The sequence below is a fragment of the Nannospalax galili genome, unplaced genomic scaffold (genome assembly GCF_000622305.1).
Source record: "Nannospalax galili isolate Female #2095 unplaced genomic scaffold, S.galili_v1.0 scaffold667, whole genome shotgun sequence".
NCBI lineage: Eukaryota > Metazoa > Chordata > Mammalia > Rodentia > Spalacidae > Nannospalax > Nannospalax galili.
The window spans coordinates 2,543,240-2,561,714 of record NW_008358387.1 but is presented as its reverse complement, the minus strand read 5'-3'; the positions used below and the strand labels follow the sequence as shown (position 1 = coordinate 2,561,714).

The following is an 18,475-nucleotide window of genomic DNA, read 5'->3' as shown; positions in this document are numbered from 1 at the left end:
CTCAAATTTTGTCTGCAGGCATCCTCCCATGAAATGGAGGTTACATGTATATATTTCAAGGCTGACATAAAGGTGGATTTAGATTTTTTCCATGGGCTCTTTTGCTGCATTTGGGGAGCAATTACTTCCTAATTTCAAGACATTATCTTAGACTAATAAGTATACTTGCATTTGGGCCATTGTGTCCACAGCAAGGAAAACCAGATAGCCATATAATTTCATGTAGACAACCGCTCTTCCTAAACAATAGCTGTTGTTCAATGAATAATTATTTGGGGTGAGGGATGCTTTAATACATTGTTTATAACCATTAATAACTTCAAGAGATTTGTTTATTGTTTGTGGGGTTTTGTTGTTTTGTTTCTTTGCCTTTTGGTTCGGGGGAGGGCTTGGTTTGATTTGATTTTTCAAGATAGGGATTATGTTTCGGGGGCTGGTCTTGAACTCATTTTGATTCTCCTATTTCAACTTCATACAGCCTGGGATTACAGGCATGTACCACCGTATCCAGCTTGTTTGTTTCCTTTGAGATAGGGTCTTACATTATACCAAGCTTACCTCATATTTGTGATCTTCCTGCCCCTATATGTCAGATGCTGCGCCATGTACAACGCCATGCCCTGCAAAAGTAGGTTTTCTTATCTCTTTTCATAGAGATGAAACAACTGCAGTCGTATGATTTGAATAACTTCCCACAATCTCAGAGCTACGGTGTGGTGACCCCAAATCCCATGTCCTTCGCAGTGCCAGTTTTCCCTGAGTGACTGAAGGTGGAGGCCAAGGGTTCATGCAGTTACCTATGGATCATTTTGTTTTTAAAATACCACCTCTGTTGGAGTAAACCACTAAGATATTGAAGAGTTACTACTTATTTAAGAGCTGATAAATCCATGTGTATTTACACAAAAGACCAAGTTTTACACTTAGGATTGTCTACCCTGATCCATCTTTTTTTTAATAGCACATTGGTATGTGTGATCAAGAGGTAGATTATGGACTTCTAGTTTCTATTCTTAGCACTTCCATTTTGGTTGAATTTTTGCATGCCTACTACTTTTTGATCAACAAAATAAGAAAATAATGTGTTAAACCATCAACTGCCCATCTCCATTCCTCCAAGTCCTGAATTTTTCATGCCTCAGTAACATGCATGAAGACCCAAGCTTTCTGTGTCTGCAGGCTTCAAAGGTTAAGATGGGAGGTAGCACAGGACTGAGTTGCTTAACGCACTAATGGTACAAACATCTTTGTACTCTCCCATTCTCGGCATGAGACCTAGTTCCTGCACATCAGCACCCTGCTGCCCCAGTCCAAAAAGGACCCTACTTCTTCCCAAGTGATTCCTTTTAGCAGCAACCTAAGCGAGAAATACCTGCAGCAAACTTCTTACACCTACTGGTCAGAATCACAGCATATAGCCCTAGGAATCCAATCACCAGTAAAGGATAAAGTCACCAAGCCTGGATGGACAGATGAGTCACTCCAAGAGCTGAGGAATTTCACCTCCTCTCATGTATGTGACTTGCCTACTCTCCAAACATTATTGGGATACCATTTATAAGGAAAAAGGAAAGGCTCATGGATGCACAACCATGTACAACTATGCCCTAAATGAATCCCTATACCACGTTCTTATGAATGTTCTCACCTGGTGAATCTATATGCCTTCCCATCTATACTGTTCTCACAAAGTGTTTTTTTCTGAACCAGATGTGCTAGGTTTCTAGACTATTTGACTGCTAAAATGTCATCTGAAGTGCTTCTGGAGCTGTTCCTATTAACTCATGTTGGCAGTGATATTCATAAAAGCCTCTGGGGTGGGCTATGGGAAATGTCACCCTGAAGAAGATTGAAATAGACCAACAGAAATCTACTTTGATAAAGATCTCAATCCACGGGCCAGGGGATTTCAGAAACTGCAAATTCTGAAAATATTGTTTAGTGGTAATAATACATGGCTCTGGTTAGCAGGACATACAACATTTGACAGGAAGGATTAAGCTGAACAGACCTGAGAGAATTTGCAGGACTAGCCTGTCCTGGGTGTGTTAAGATACAGCTTTCTAAAGAAAGGTTGTCTATGCTCTCTGCCACTCTTCTGGAAAAAAAAAAAAAACAGGAAGCAGCAGCCATCCTACGTGGGTCAGCCAATGGTCTATACTTGGAAGTCATCAAGATGGAAGTCATAAGCCCTGTGTTACAAAGCAGGACTCTCTGACATGGAATCAGTGATTTTGGCTGACAGAAGAACATGGGGAGAAAGAGCCCCATGGAAGCTGGCTTTGAATTCATCTCCATCTTTATTTCTTCTCCACCTATCCCCACCTTCTAGGGAGGAGAACTTTCCTCTGCTCGTTTGGTTCAAGAGAAGCGAGATAGCAGAAAAACGTGGGAAATGGAGGGGAGGGGAAGGGAAAGGAGCCCCTCACTAGAAACTTGATCACATTTCCTGCTATCTGAAAGTCAGAAACTTCGACACAACTGACCAAAAAAAATCAATGTTGCCTACAAAGACAATATTCCCTGTTCCAAAAGATATCTCAGAGAAAGATATTAAAAACAAGTTGGTGCTTGCAAGGTGACTCATCGGGTAAAAGTGCTTGCTGTCAAGCGTGAGGATCTGAGTTCAATCCCCAGAACTCACATAGTAAAAGGAGAGCTGACCTCTGAGTTCCACACATTTACCATCTCACTCACTACACACACACACACACACACACACACACACACACAAACACACAATAATAAAAAATAAAAACAAATGGACTACATTTGCTTAGGGCCACAATGTCGGTGACCTTTGAGCTTAAGCTGTATCAGCATTTCTCCCTCATGCAGAAACCTGAACAATATACTTCATAAAATCACCCTCCAATTTCATTTACCAAAAAAAGGAAATTCAAGAGAATATGTCACATAAGTTTTCATTTTTTAAATTTACTTAATTTTTAAACTTTGCTTAATTTTTGAAACTATTTACAAATTGCATCTTTTGAGCAATATAAACTTCAGACACCACAAAATCGTACATAGAGATTTAATGTTAGGAGACTTAGGGGCACTCTCTTGAGAAGCCTGCACAGATGTGCATTGTTAAGCAGAACTATTGCTAGGTATCCTTTTCTTAAGTGCACCTCACGCCCATGCTTACATCTAAAGCAGGCATCGTCTTTATCTCTACTTAATAAACACATTAACCTCGCCCCACTCTGACTAGTCCTGAAATTCTTTCCTCTGGCACTATCAAGCACACAACTTGACCTGAGTTCAGGTCCCTAAGGGTCAAGGGATGTTCCTGTTTCTGCTGGACAGCAATGCAGGGCTGCATCTCCCTCCTGACACTAGCAGGCTTACAAAGTACACATCAAAATGAAGATTAACAGTGTGAGGAGGTAGACACCGGCAAACTAGACCAACTGCATTTTACTGGCATCTGCTAAACATTTCGTGTGTCAACAGGACTGGGGTTCACAGATAAGAAAGAAATCCCTAGAAGTGGCTAGGCTTGAAAGTTTTAGGACACCTCCACAAAGACTACCCATGTAAAAAAATAACATAAAGGAAAGGGAGTTTTAGGCTTCCTAATGAATGTGGGAGACTGAATATATGGAAAAGTGATGGAGATGAGGGCTATGTAGCAAGATTTGTTTGCACAGATCCATCTCAGGCAACTCTCCATCTTCCCCACAGCCATAAAACTTCCCAGGGAGAGAGGCTTTATGGCGGCTCTGGTTCCTCAGAAGTTCCTGCTTTTAGTCACGTAAGGGAGAGCCCTGAAAGGCTACTTTCTTCAGAAAAAGGAGAGCAAGTTCAGAGTGAGGTTGGAGCATTCTCAAGGTTTCCTCTCAGGGAGTTCCCCAGAGATGGCTGCATCCCACTGCCAAAGACCTGAGCGTCAATAAGGCAGTCCTCCCCTGAATCTTGCTGCTTTCCCCACTTCCCGGAACCCACCCCCTCATCTGCCTCAAGGGCCTAGGGGTGGTAACCAGCCAACTGTTACTAATCTGAGGTTCAACGCTGTGCTTTGCGGTTTCCCTACACTCTGCCCACGCCTTTGTAAATAGTTTCTTTATGAAACTGACTTGAGTTATCCTAATTCAAGGGTGCCATCTGTTTCCTGCTGATATACCACTTTAACTTGATCTTCTATGGGTTGAATGTTTTTGCTTGATGATATTTCTGTGTTCCTGCTGCCTGAATCATTGTTTTGCACCGAGCCAGAGACCTTGGCCTTTGGGGCTGCATGGAATCCCATAGACAGCCCTTTCAACCTACTGGGTTGGAAGTCCCCGGATGGTCACTGCAGCTCCTTAATGACAACAATAGTAACAATACTACTAATAATGTTATTGTCTGCTCCACTGAGATTACATGTTCTGGTTTGCTTTCCACTGCTGTGCTAAAACACTGACCAAAACCAAGTTGGGGAAGAAAGAATCTTTTTGACTTACAGATTAAGTTCATCATCGAGGGAAACCAAGGCGGGAACTCAAAGCAGGAACCCGGAAGCAGGAACTGAAGCAGACAGAGGTCATGGAGAACCGCTGCTTGCTGGCTTGTTTGCCTGGCCTGTTCAGCTACCTCTCTTAATATAGCCCAGACCCACCTGCCTAGGGATAGTACCTCCCACAATCAACTGGGAGGTACTTGCCCCTCCTACATCAATTAGCAATTAAGAAAATACCTCATAGACAGAGTTACAGGGTAATCCCACCGAAGGAAATTCTTCAATTGAGGCTCCCTCTTTCCAGGTGTGTCTAGTTTGTGTCAAGTTGACAAAAACTAACCAGCGCACATGTGGATCAAATGAGACAATACAGAGGGGCAAGGAACATGACCTACAGAGCTCATGCCACATCTATGGGAGGGGGGCTCCCTGGATCCAGGTGATGGTTAAGAAGACCAACCAGCCCATAATCACCCATTCTTCCAACACTTTAAAAAGTAAACAATCTGGGACTGGAGAAATTGCTCAGCGGTTAAGTAACTGACTGTTCTCACAGAAGACCCAGGTTCAAATCCCAGCACCCACATGGCAGCTAACAACTGTCCATAACTCCAGTTCCAGGGGATCCAACGGCCTCTTCTGTCCTCCAAGGGCATTGCACAACACAGGTGTATTGACACAGGTGCACCTACCTACATGCAGGGAATACACTTATACATATGAAATAATAATAAACAAAATAATTTTAAAAAGTTTGTGCCAAAAATGCCCAGAGAAAGGAAAACAAAGCGGAATGAGAAGGGAGAGTTTGGAATGGATGTGATTAATGTATGCATATAAGAAATTGCCAAAGAATATTTTTAAAAGGAAATAGGGGCATTTTTGTGGCTTTTACATGCAGATAGAGCAGAGAGAGAGAGAGAGAGAGAGAGAGAGAGAGAGAGAGAGAGAGAGAGAGAGAATATTCATTACCTTTTGTTGCTGTAATAAAACACTATGATCAACAGCAACTTATGGAAGAAAGTTCATTTGGGATTAAGGTTCCTAAGGGATAAGAGTCCATCATGGTGGGGAGACATGGTGACAGAAGCAGGAAGCTGAAAGATACATCTTCAAGTACATGTAGAAAGCTGAGCGGCATGTAGAAAGTGGCATACATCTTCAAACAAGGCTGTACCTCCTAAAAGTTCTGTCACCTCCCCAAATACCACCACCTGCTGCAGACTAAGTACTCAAATGCCTGAGCCTATGAGGGCATTTTTCATTCAAACCACCACAGATAAATAGGTAGGTAGGTAGGTAGGTATGTAGACAAAGTTGGGAATTAGGAGCAATAAGTCAAAGTCACTGCTGGGAGGTACACATGGCATCCAATCCGCTCCTCCCACAGTCCTTGAGACAATCTGAGGAAAAAATTCTCCAAACCCCAGTTTGAAGAATTTTAACGAATTTATTGGAGTTGCTAACTGAGCTTGGGGTGCAGGTTTACTTCCAGACAAACGGGCGCCCTCCCCCACCCCATTCTGGCTGTGTTTGAAAGTCCACACCCTGACATAAGTCAGTGGTTCCAGAGAGCCTTACAAAATGGCCAGAGCCCAGGCTCAAGGTTTTCCCAGCTTTTATACCCTTAGCCCCTCCCCTGCAAGCGGCTATGGCCAACCAATTGGCTGGAAGGGGGAAGGGGAGTGGCTTCTTTGCAGAGCGTGGGAAGGAGACAGGTCCATGGCTTGTCATCACAGGGTCAGAGGAACATCCTCCAGGTCACAGGAGCCCGAGTTCAAAATGTGTGGCCACTCCACACACAACACATACAGCCATTTAAATGCAAAACAAGCTACAAAATATAAAGATGCTTATGATAAAATCCTAAGTAACAAAAACAGTGTCAGTACGTGAAAACTACCTTGAAAGAAAAAGAACCCAAAATAGTAATCTATGAGTTGTTTAAGAGTAATTTTTTTCATCTTGGTTTTCTAAATTGCTCATATTCCAAATAATAAAACATATAATCAGTAAAGCTACATATGACCATAAGGAAACTGAGTTTTACAGGCTCCAGGGACCATGCTCATACGAACCTACAGCAATGGTGTCAGCATACACAAGACCCATGCAAACTCAATCAGACAAAAACCCAGCATAGAACTGGGGAAATGGGCAGCAGGCCCCAACCTTAGCCAAAGAACTATTGGCAGCCGATTACTGCTGGTTGAGGGAGAGTTGATCATCTTTAAGGGAGAAACTCTAGATAGGTGGACTAGACTCCAGTGGATGAACTTGCACTGAGGGACATCTGGGTATACTAATTTGATTCAACAGGCCTTAACATATATAACAGAATACATGAAGTCGGTGGGGGGGTACATATGGGGATGCAGATGGAGGAGGGGGTAAAAGATGATTAAGAAGCCAGACCCGGTAGCACACACCTTTAGTCCCTGCACTTGGGAGGCAGAGGTGAACTGATCTCTATGAGATGGAGGCCAGCCTGGTCTCCATAGTGAGTTCTAGGCCAGCAGTAGCTTCAAGGAGACCGTGTCTTCAAACAGACACACACACAAAAAAATGGTGAATAAGATGTTTTGTATAAAATGCACAAAAAATAGGATCAGTCTACAATTTTAATTTTTAATAATTTAAGTTTTCTTTATATTTCCAAAATTAATTGCAATAAGCTCATTGCTTATATACAAAAATAAGTTCAGTTATAAAATAAAACATAGCCAACTGTGTGGTGCGCCCCTGAAATCCCAGTACTTGGGAGGCTGAGGCAGAAGGATGGCTGCAAGTTTAAGGGCAACCTGGTAAACATAACAAGTTCAAGGCCAACCAGGGCTTGAACCAAGGGTACATTTCAAGATCCTGTCTCAAAAAAATAGAAGGTTGGTGAGATGGTTCAGTGAATAAAAATACTTGCCACTGAAACCTGACATCCTGAGTTTGGATCCCCAGAATCCACTTTAAATATCAATGAATCTGTAATCCAGCAGGCCTACAGGAAATGGGAGTCATGGGCTGGGAACTTCTGGATGAGCTAGCCTGGCCTATGCAATGGCAAAGAGATTTCCAGGCAGGCTGGGAAAGCAAGGACCTACATCTAAACGCTGTCCTCTGATTCCACATATGCACCATGACATGAGTGCCCACATCCATGTACACTCACTCATATCACACATGCACACCCCATATCCATGAACACTCACACATACCGCACACACACGCACACACACACACAAAAGAAACGAAAGAGCTCCACTGCCAAACAGCCGCCATCGTGGTTTGCTTGCATGTTCCTGGAAAGGACCTGCCCCAGTTGGCTCTGCCCTACCACCTCAGTGTCCCCACTTGACTAAAGTTGACATCTGACAACATGAAGGATTGACAACAAGGACAAGAAAAGCCTAACTCTCCCACAATCAGTGTGATCCTGAGGGTGTCACATTCACTGGCAATAAAATTCTGAAACTTGCTCTTGATCTTCCTGGGGATCTTACTGTTTCATTAAGAAAGCAGTTGCTGTTTGCAAGCATCTTGAGAGGAACAGAAAGGATAAAGGTGCTAAATTCTACCTGATTCTGTTAGAAAGCCAAATTCACCAATTGGCTTATTATTAGAAGACCAAGAAGGTCCTCACACTCAAATGGAAAAATGAGTCGGCCACAGCCTCTGCTGTCCACTATAGTGACATAAATTTGTCTTGTGTACTCAAGCCATAAAATTGCTTTAAAATTTTTTTAAAAAGAAAGTGGAAGTAGAAAGGGAGGGAGGGAGAGATGGAGGGAGGGAGGTGAAAAAAAACATATTTATTCCACAGACAGATAGCAGGACCTGGAGTGAAGGCCATGATGCTTTCTTCTAAGCCACCAACAATGAAACCCCAACACAGGTTCAGGGGGAACCACATTCATAGGTGGAATGGGTTCATGTAGACATCAGTGCTGCTTCCCTAAGGCAGAGGGAACAGAGAGGTCTCACACCCTGGAGAAAATGAAGTAGAGCTTTTCCTTTCGTTCCAGAGTCAGTGCTTATTCCTGTGAATGTTCAGATAAAAATTGTTTTGTTTAGTTTTACCATGTAGACTGATGCTTTAAAGGTCAGCTTCATGTCACAAGAAAAAAAAAAAAAGTGTTGGAAATTCCCTGTTTCCCCCCTCTCTAAAAATCAGGGTTGGAAGACTTCTCCACAGAATGCTACATTCACCAAGTCTGTTCCCATGTGTTAAAGTGCTTTAATAAAATGCAAACCCCAGCAGGAAGTGCCTGAAAGGACACTGGCTCCCAGGAGGCAGCCCTCTTAACATCACAGCTGGCACCTGGCACCGCATGAATGAACTTTAAGCACAATAGACATCCCTCCCTGGGCCTCAATTTCCAGATCTAGAAAAGGGACAAAACATTAAGACAACTAAAGCCTTGTAGACATTCAATAAAGGAGATTGTTATGCTGTCTGCATCTTCTCAAGAATCACAGACTCCACCACGGCTCAGGGAGCATTGTGGGAAGAGGGTGGAAGGAGGGAGGAGAGCACTGTGAAGTGCTGTCTTCAGGACATGGCATAGCCATTGCACTCATGAACTCCTTGCAGCTATAGTTACCTGGACAAGACTTGTACAAGCTCAAGCCAATCAACAGTCCAACATGGATGAGGGATGGGTTCAAGAGGCCCACCCATGAGGAGCTATTGGCAGTTGGTGGCCACTGGGAGAGGTGTGGCTATTGGTTGGTTGCCCAATGCTTGGTCCCACCCCCATGCACATGTGGGCAATACAAATTGTATTAAAAATAAAATAAGGGCTGATGAGATGGCTCAGTGGTAAGAGCCCTGGCTACTCTTGCAGAGGACCTGGGTTCAAATCCCAGCACCCACGTGGCAGCTAACAACCATCCGTAACTCCAGTTCCAGGGGATCCAATGCCCTCTTCTGACCTCCACAGGCATTGCACAGCACAGGTGTACTTACACACACGCAGGCAATACACTCATACACGTAAAATTAAAATAATAAATAAAATAAGAGGGCTATTTAAAAAAGGCCATGCCTGGCGTGGTGGCACATGCCTTTAATCCCAGCACTCGGGAGGCAGAGGCAGGCGGATCTCTGTGAGTTCAAGGCCAGCCTGGTCTACATAGTGAGTTCCAGGACAGCTGGGGTTACATGGAGAAAAGACCAAAAAAAAAAAACCAAAAAGACACCATGAAGATAGGAGGGGAAACTGTTGGTGGGTCTCGGAGGCATGGAAGGGGGGAGCCAGGAGTGGATATGATAAAAATACATTGTATATATGTATGAAATTATCAACAAATAAAACACTTTCTAAAAAAAAAGAATCAGTGTTAGCTCTTCTATTTGGAAGGGTCCCCAAGAGACAAGAGTAGAACTTCCTTCTGAAACAGTTGTAAAAATCAACTTGGTTCATAGATGAGCAAAGAGGAACTGGACAGGATGCCAGGTTCCCTACTTCCCACCCCAGAGTGCTGTTTCTAGAGTCTCTGACCACATGGACACCCCAGCCCGAAGCTGCCTCCCTGAAATATTAAAAGAGGGCAAGAGAGTTTGTACATAAAAAATATGAAAATGGAATCTTCCTTTCTAATGGGTGGCGTTAACTGCTAAGAGGATGTAAGAAGTCATTGTGTCCCAGGCCACTGGATCCTAGCAACCGGGAGAAGCAATGGATACTCAACTACTAAGTGTCCAACTTCCCATACAGCCCATCAGCGTGAGCTGATAAATCTCACCCTTCCCTTTTATCTGAGGACAGCAAATCAATACTTCCATTATGGTTATCATTACTCCCAAGACTCCTCTCCAGCAGCAACTGAGCTGCTCTCCCTGAAGCACAGAGCTGAGGATGACGAATCTGCTTCTAAGACTCCATCCATCACAGCAATAAAGGGAAGGAAGAACTGGAAAGAATGAACATATGAATATAGTGTTGTCCTAGAAATCACTCGCTGGAATCCATCACAGGTGATGGTTGAAATGGCAGATCCCTGTTGATGCTGAGTCTGTGGGTTGCCAAGGGACCTAGGACCTACCTTCATTAACAGTTCTTTCAGGTAATTTAATACACTTTAAATTTTCATCTTAAGAGATCCAGGGCTGGAGAGATGGCTCAGCAGTTAAGAGCACTGACTGCTCTCACAGAAGACCTGGGTTTGATTGCCAGCACCCACATGGTGGCTATGAACCATCCTTAACTCCAGTTCCAGGGGAATCTGATGCCCTCCTCTGACCTCCATGGCATTGCCCGACATGGGTGCACTCACATACATGCAGGCAATACACTCATCCACATAAAATAAAAATAACAAAATATATTTTAAAAAGAACTTAAGAGATCCATAGCAGCTGAGGTTGCCTGCACTGGACATGTACATGTCCAAGACTAAGGCTAATAAGAGCCAATCATGGATCAGGGATGGGTTAGTGGAAAGTGACAGAGGGACTCAGCACCAACTTCAGTCCCTGTGGAACTATTGGCTACTGATGGATTCTGGGGAGTCATTGTCTTCGACTGTGCATCAAACAGTGAGCCCACCAAGCTCTGATGCATAGTTCCAAACCCATGGCTAAAATCAGTAAGTCACAAAACAAAACAAACAGGAAGGGATGAGGCCTATAGGGAAGAGGAGAGATAACAGAGATGGAAGGGAGATAAGAGAGAGGAAACTACATACATGTACAAAATGGTCAAAGAGCAAATTTACCAATTTAAAAAAAAAGAACTTGGAGATTGCATCTTCATTGGTAGAAATCATGAGTAATAATCCCTAAGTTTTGTGGCCCTACTCCTCAGTGCTTAGAAGTTTTGCAGATGCATGCTTGTGTGGGTCAGCATCCACTGGCTTCAATTCAGTTCCACTGAAAAGGAATATCCTTTGATGGACACTAGCAGTTACTAATATTTTAGAATACATGAGAGTCAGCCAAACAGCTGTATCAAATAAATTGCTGGACCCCCCACCCTGTTTTTTATTCAGTGGGTCCTTTTTCTCCCTGGTAAGTCCTGGGCAGGACTGAGAATACACAGTTGCTAACTAGTTCCCAGAAGCAGTGATAACTATTATTACAGGAAATGGGTAAAAAAACATCAGCACATGTGGAACTGGAGCAATGGCTCAGCAATTAAGAGCAGTGGCTGCTCTTGCAGAGGACCTGGGTTCAATTCCCAACATCCACATGGTGGCTAACAACTGCCCATAACTCCAGTTCTAGGGAATCTGATGCCCTCTTCTGACCTCCGTGGGTATTGCACGACACGGGTACACTTACATACATGGAGACAATACACTCATACACATAAAATAAAAATAATAAATGTATTTTTAAAACATTGGCACACATGGAAAGGAGCACACACATGGGCAAAAAGCCTAAGTAAGGTAAAGAAAAAAATCACTTGCCACCTTACACTGGACACCCACAAATATATATACTCTTCATAACCAATACTGCCTGGAATCAGCACAACTGCAGGTTGTTTTCTGTAATAATTTATTTAATTCAACATGCATAGAGTAGGAATCAAATAATAAATAAAAATACAAAGGAAAATGCATCTCAAATCCTACCCTAGAGAAAAATCTGTTAATTGATGATCACCTTTCAATATACTCACTTCTATAATTTATAACCTCCTATAATCTCACATAAATTGAAATATCGAATCTGAGCTATGGTATAACCTGATTTTTCCACTTATATAAAATAATTATTTTCAATGTGTACATATGTATATGTACATGTGTCTGTGTGTGAATATGTGCAGGTTGCTGTGGAGGACAGAGGAGGGTGTCAGATCCCCTGGAGCTGGAGTCACAGGCAGCTGTGAGCCACCCAGCGTAGCTGCTGGGAGCCAAACTCAGGTCCTCTGCAAGAACAGGAAGCACTCTTATCCACATCTCTCCAGGCCCTACAGTAAATTTTGATAAAGCAAATACAACCTCAAAAGTCTTTGGCAAAATGTAACTACTTAGGGGAATCTTAACACACAGGCTCTTTTTAAAATAAAGCTTTTTCTACTTTTACTTTTTCTTTTTTCAGTGCTGGAGATGGAGCCCAAAACCTTCCTAGGCAAACGTCCTAACTGCTGAGCTACACCCCTGACTCTATAGCTTTTCTTTTTTTAGACAGGTTCTCACTATATAGCCCTGGCTGGCCTAGAATTCACTATGTAGACCAGGCTAGTCTTTAACTCAGTGCTTGAGACTAAAGGTGTACGCCCCACACCTACCTAAAGCATTCTTTTACACAGTAAATTTTCACAGGTACAGAGGCTAGTGTGTCATTTATCAGGTCTGCTTTAGGAAGATACAGCTGGTCCTTTTGTAGAAAGTAAGAACTCTAGATCTCAAAGAGCATCCATAGCACAGAAGAGCTGATCCCAGAGCCCTCAGAGTTTCTAGTTTAAACTCTAAGCTTCTCCAGCAGTCTGGGACTGCAGACACTGATCTCTGGACTCAAATGAGATTCACCAAAGTTCTGGCTCTAGGATAAGTCACTGGCTAAGGGTCTGATAAGCATAGGGTGGAAGTGGATAGAGTGAGAAGGGTAGCGGAGGCCCTTGATTTGAGAAGCAGAGCCCAGGGAGTGATCACCAGACACCCCTTTCCATCTGGAGACTGTGGCTAGGCTTTTGCAACTTGATATTTGTGGTGGTTGGAGTGTCAGGATTGAAATCACCTAGGAGACCAGCCTCTAGGCATACTTAGGAGGGATTATTCAGATTACATTAGTTTCTGAAGTGCCTATGAGGGATTATCTTAAATTGAGGTGGGAAAAGCAACCCTAAAGGACAGTGCCACCACTCCCTGGACTTGGATCCTGGGCTGTATAAAAAGGAGGAACCTAGCTGAGCCCTGAGCATTTGTTGTTCTCTGCTCTTGACAATGGATGTAATGTTTCCCAGGTTCCCCAAGTTCCTCCTCCTATGATTTCCCCACCATGTTGGACTGTACTTTCAAACTATGAGCCAAAAAAAAACCCTTTCTCTCTTGAATTGCTCTTGTCAGAGTTGTTTTTTAATCACAGCAACAGAAAAAAGTAACTAATACATACTCTTGTTACTTTGTCCCCATTTCCTAGATGAAGCTTGGTAAGATTCACTGAGCTCATACAGGCAAAACCCTGAGCTTAGGGGCTGGTGCAAAGTAAACACCAGCGTCACTGAGAAGAAACACTGAGCATGTGCATGCTATAAGGTCTCCTTGCCTCATGCTTCCTCCCCTCTCTAAAGTTTGTTAATGGACCCTAGTGAGAAGAAATTCCAGGACACCAAGACACAGTAATGAATCAAAGACGAGCTCCAAAAAACACAGGTTACATTCCTGATTCTCCGTCAAATCAAAAGCCTTATGAAGTCCAGGTATTACTTCCATAGCTCCTAGTCCCCTGCCTAAAAGTAGAAATCATCATCATGAAAACAAACCCATGGGGTTGAAGAGGTGGTTCAAGGGTTAAGAGCACTTGCTGTTCTTCCAGAGGACCTGGGTTCAAGTCCCAGCACCCACATGGTAACTGTCACCCTCTTCTGTCCTTCACGAGCACAACACACATAACATTCCAGTAATCTAAACACTTGTGCAAATAAAAATAAATAAATCATTAAAAAAAAAACCAAAGTTCAGAAGAGACCCAGTGAATTTGGTAACAGAGGAAGGCAGCAGAATTGAGTCCCAGCATTCAGTTGACTATGGCCCTAAATAGAGGGGCCCTTCAAAGCCTCATAATCCTTGTCCCTGGGAGAAACAAGGGGTTGTAGTAAAGTCTGGTTACAACTTCTTTTGCCTTGTTAAGAGAGCAAAGGGACACTGCAGTCCTTGTGTGCCTAAAGTTGGTGAGAAAGCATAGGTTCACATAAAGGGATGAGGGGACCACAAAAGGGGTGTGTCTGAGTTTCTCATCCTTTTTCATTGCACATCTCAAAAAGTATCCAGGCACATCACAGCCTATACTAAAGAATAACTGTCACATACGATAATTCCATCTGGTCCCATAAAGAGAGGGGAGAAGAATCTATGTGGCAATGCTGTGTGTCTCAAACTTCATTAAAGTGATATTTCCCAAGTGTCTCCTATAACAGCATGTAGAGCACTTAGTCCCCTCCATATATGACTCATCCTAAATCATCAGTAAATGTAAACAAGAGTCACAGCAGCAGCAAGACCCACTTGCTGAGACTGTTCATAGGATGTAAGGCTGTTCCCAAGCAGAACAGGGCTTTCCACATGGCTCTGGTTAGCATTAACTGTCTACTTGACACCATGTAGAGTTACCTGACACCAAGAGAGTCTCAATGAAGGATGGCCTAGCTCAGGTTAAACTGTGCATGTGTGTCTGTAGGGAATTGTCTTGATTACATTAATTGATGGGGGAAGACCTGCCCACTGTGGGCAGCACCATCCCCTAGGCAGAGGATCCTGAACTGTATAAGTGTAGATCAGGCTGATCATGAGTAGCCACACATGCATTCATTCTCTCTCTGTGTTCTTCATTGTGGATATGATTAGTTGCTTCAAGCTCCTACCTTGACTTCCCCACAATGATGGACTAGAAATTGTAAGCCAAATAAACCCTCCCCCTAGGTTTCTTTTTGTCAGGATATTTTATCACAGTGACAGACATGAACACACATCAACCCAGTCCACGTGCCCCTGCAACAGGTCTGGAGCTCCACCCTTCACTGTCTCCAGTCTTCAGGTTCCTTGGAGACTGAAGAAGGCCTTCGGGATTTGTTCCCTCCAGTATCCCTCAGGTCCACGATGACAGAGATATCCCAGCTGAAGAACTGAACTTCACAGGTCTGACATTGACACAACCCATGGAATTCAGTTCTCAAAGCTGAGGATACACATAGACTCTCCAGAGAAGGCATACAGGGCAGGCCCAGCCAGACCTGTAAGACAAAGAGAAAATACCTGGTAAATACAGAGCCACTGCCAGCCCAAGCTGGACACTCATGACTCATAAGCATCTGGGATATATGCCAGGCAAATGCATCAATAATCATTAAGATGCTGGACATGTGATACAGGCCTGTAATCCCAGCACTTAGGAAGCTGAAGTAGGAAGATTGTGGGTTTGAGGCCAGCCTGGACTACAGAGAAAGACTGTCTCAAAAGAAATCAATGATGTGATACGTGGTCTTTCTTGCTCTATCACCCTTACAAGTGTGCCCCTGACCTGGAAAACTCTCCTTGGTGCTGTTCGTCTTGGGGTTCTGACCTTCTGTATGACCTTCTCAGCAAGACCACTGATGGCAGAGACCCAAGTCTGTCCTCCGTCTGTGTCACAGAACCCCCAGGGAACACCTGCTCCTGACACAAAGACTCCATCTCCTAGCCTCACGTGACCAAGTTCTGCATGGGAAAAGAAGTGATGAGCTATTGGCCGTCTTCCCCTGATCACAGCGGGCACTGGACACCATGAAGCGACAACCAGGCCATGCAAATGAGGGTCACGCTCTACCCAGGGAAGGCCAGGGCAGCACACTAGATCTTTGAAAGTATGCAGCTTCTACATGAGCCAGAAACTGCTCACACCTACACAGCCATCAGCAAGAATAAGGCTACCCCTTGTTCAAGCCACTTAGGGCTTTCCAGAGTTCTTGAATGACAGCATTACTAACACTTCTTCACCCACCACTCACCTCCTACTATTCCCCTGCATAATGTCCAGCTGTTCCCTACATAACACTTACCATAATTTGTAGCTGGTTAATGTGTGTGTGTGTGTGTGTGTGTGTGTGTGTGTGTGTGTGTAATGTATGCCACATGTGTGCAAGTACCACAGAGGCCAGAAGAGGGTATTGGATCCCCTAGAACTGAAGTTACAGGCAGTTGTGAACTATCTGAACTGGGTGCTGGGAACCAAACTCTTACCCTCTGAAAGAGCAGCAAGTGTTCTTAAAGCTGCACTATTTCTCTGGCCTCTGGTAATCTTTTGATGTAATTATTGCACTAACATGGTCTCCCCCAAAAGATTATGTTTTCTGCAAGAGAAAAGCCCTTATTAGTGTTTTTTTTAAGTATATAAACTGAAGCCACACCTGTAATCTGAGCACTTGGGAGGTTAAAGCAGGAGGATTGGATTGTTGTGAGTTCAAGGTCAGTGTGGCTGTGAGTTCTAGGCTAGCTAGGTTACAGAATAACACCCTGCATCCAAAAATAAACAAATAAATAAATGAATTTTAAAATCAGCTTTATTGAACTAGAACTCACAACCATACAATTCACTTATTTATAAAGTATAAAATTCATTGGTTTATAGTATATTTACAAAGTTGTGCAATGATAGCCACAATGAATTTAAGAACATTCTAATCATTCTTTTTAAAATATTTTATTTTATTTTTATTTTTTTATGTGTATGAGTGTATTGCCTGCATGTATGTAAGTGTACTCGTATCGTGCAATGCCTGTGGAGGTCAGAAGAAGGCATTAGATTCCCCTGGAACTGGAGTTACAGAGGATTGTTAGTCATCATGTGGATGCTGGGGATCGAACCCAGGTCCTCTGCAAGAGTAGACAATACTCTTAACCACTGAGCCATCTCTCCAGCCCCAAGAACATTTTAATCATTCTTAAACCACACCCCTAAAAACACTCCCTGTTTCCACTCCCTACCCTAGGTAATTACTAATATACTTTCTATCACATATATATTGGCCTATTTTAAGCATTTTTATTAATGAATACTGTTTTCAAAGTTTGTGTGTTAGTATGTGTATCTGTATTTAATTCTTTTCATGTATTTTATGGGTGAATAATGTTCCACTGCATGGACATACCACATTTTGGATATCCATTCAGCAGTTGGTGAGCATTCACATTGTGTCTACTTCTTGACTACTAAAACTAATACTTCTATGAACATTCACAAGTTTTTTGCTGATACGTCTTGGCATTTCTCTTGAATATATACCTGTGAGTGGAATTGCTGGGTTACGTGGTCAATCTAGACTTCAGCTTTTGAGAACTCTCAGGCATTGCTGAAGGAGCTGCCCTGTTTTACAGTTCCACGAGCAACATCAGAGGCTTTCATTTCACCACACCCTTACCAAACCTTCTGCTTGCCTTTCTGATTGCAGCTCTCCTAGTGGGGGCAAAGTGGCATTTCACTGTGGTTGTGATTTGCATATCTCTGGTGGTTAATAACTTTGAGCATCGTTTCACAAACTTACTGGCCATTTGTACAGCTACTTTGTGGGGGGAAAATATCTATTCATATCCTTTGCCAGTTTTGCAACTGGGCTGTTTGTCTTCTTATTACTGAATTGTTAAAGTAATTTGTATACTCTAGATATACATATATATAATTGCAAATATTTTATCGTATAAGCTGACTTTTAACTTTTAGTGTGCTTATGTGTGTGTGAGTGACCATACATGTGCACACACACACACACACACACACACACACACACACACCCCATAATATTATTTCCAGCACACACCTGTAAACAATTCATGGATTTGCAAGAAAGAAGGAAAGGAAATGGAGCTTTCACAGGACACGAAGTTTCATTTTCTTTCTTCCTTCTTTTCTCTTTCTTTCATTTCCTTGTTGTTTGGGTTTGGAGACAGGGTCTTACAGTGTACCCTGACTGGCCTTAGCCCCAGGATCCCCCTGCCTCAGCTCCCCAAGTGCTAGGATTACAGGCATGAGGCCCCAGGCACACTTAGCTTCATTTTCTTTTCTATAAAGGCGAAATCAAAAGTGTAAAGACACTGAACTGATGGCACAGTGAGCTAAGACAAATGAGGAGAGTGGGGAACAGAGGTTGGACAGATGAACTGATGAAGGTTCCTGAAGGGTGACCTGCCCAGAGAGGGCAACGAAGCCCTCATCCCTTCTCCCACAGCTGTCTCTCTGCACCGCATCTGTAGCCTCTGCAAAGTTCTTTACAGTAAGCTAGTAAGCAAAACGAAGGGGCAGTGGTGGCCTTCTCTCTCATATCAGGCACTAGAAGGAGCAATGTGAACTAATAAATACATGAGAAACTATTGCCGAGCATCCTGTCTTCT

The 18,475-nt window shown here is 43.2% G+C and overlaps 1 pseudogene; it reads left to right on the top strand.

Annotated features, from left to right (window-relative positions):
* Positions 1–603: 603 nt before the first annotated feature.
* Positions 604–8,163, top strand: LOC115068180 (annotated as a pseudogene).
* The last annotated feature ends 10,312 nt before the right edge of the window (positions 8,164–18,475 follow it).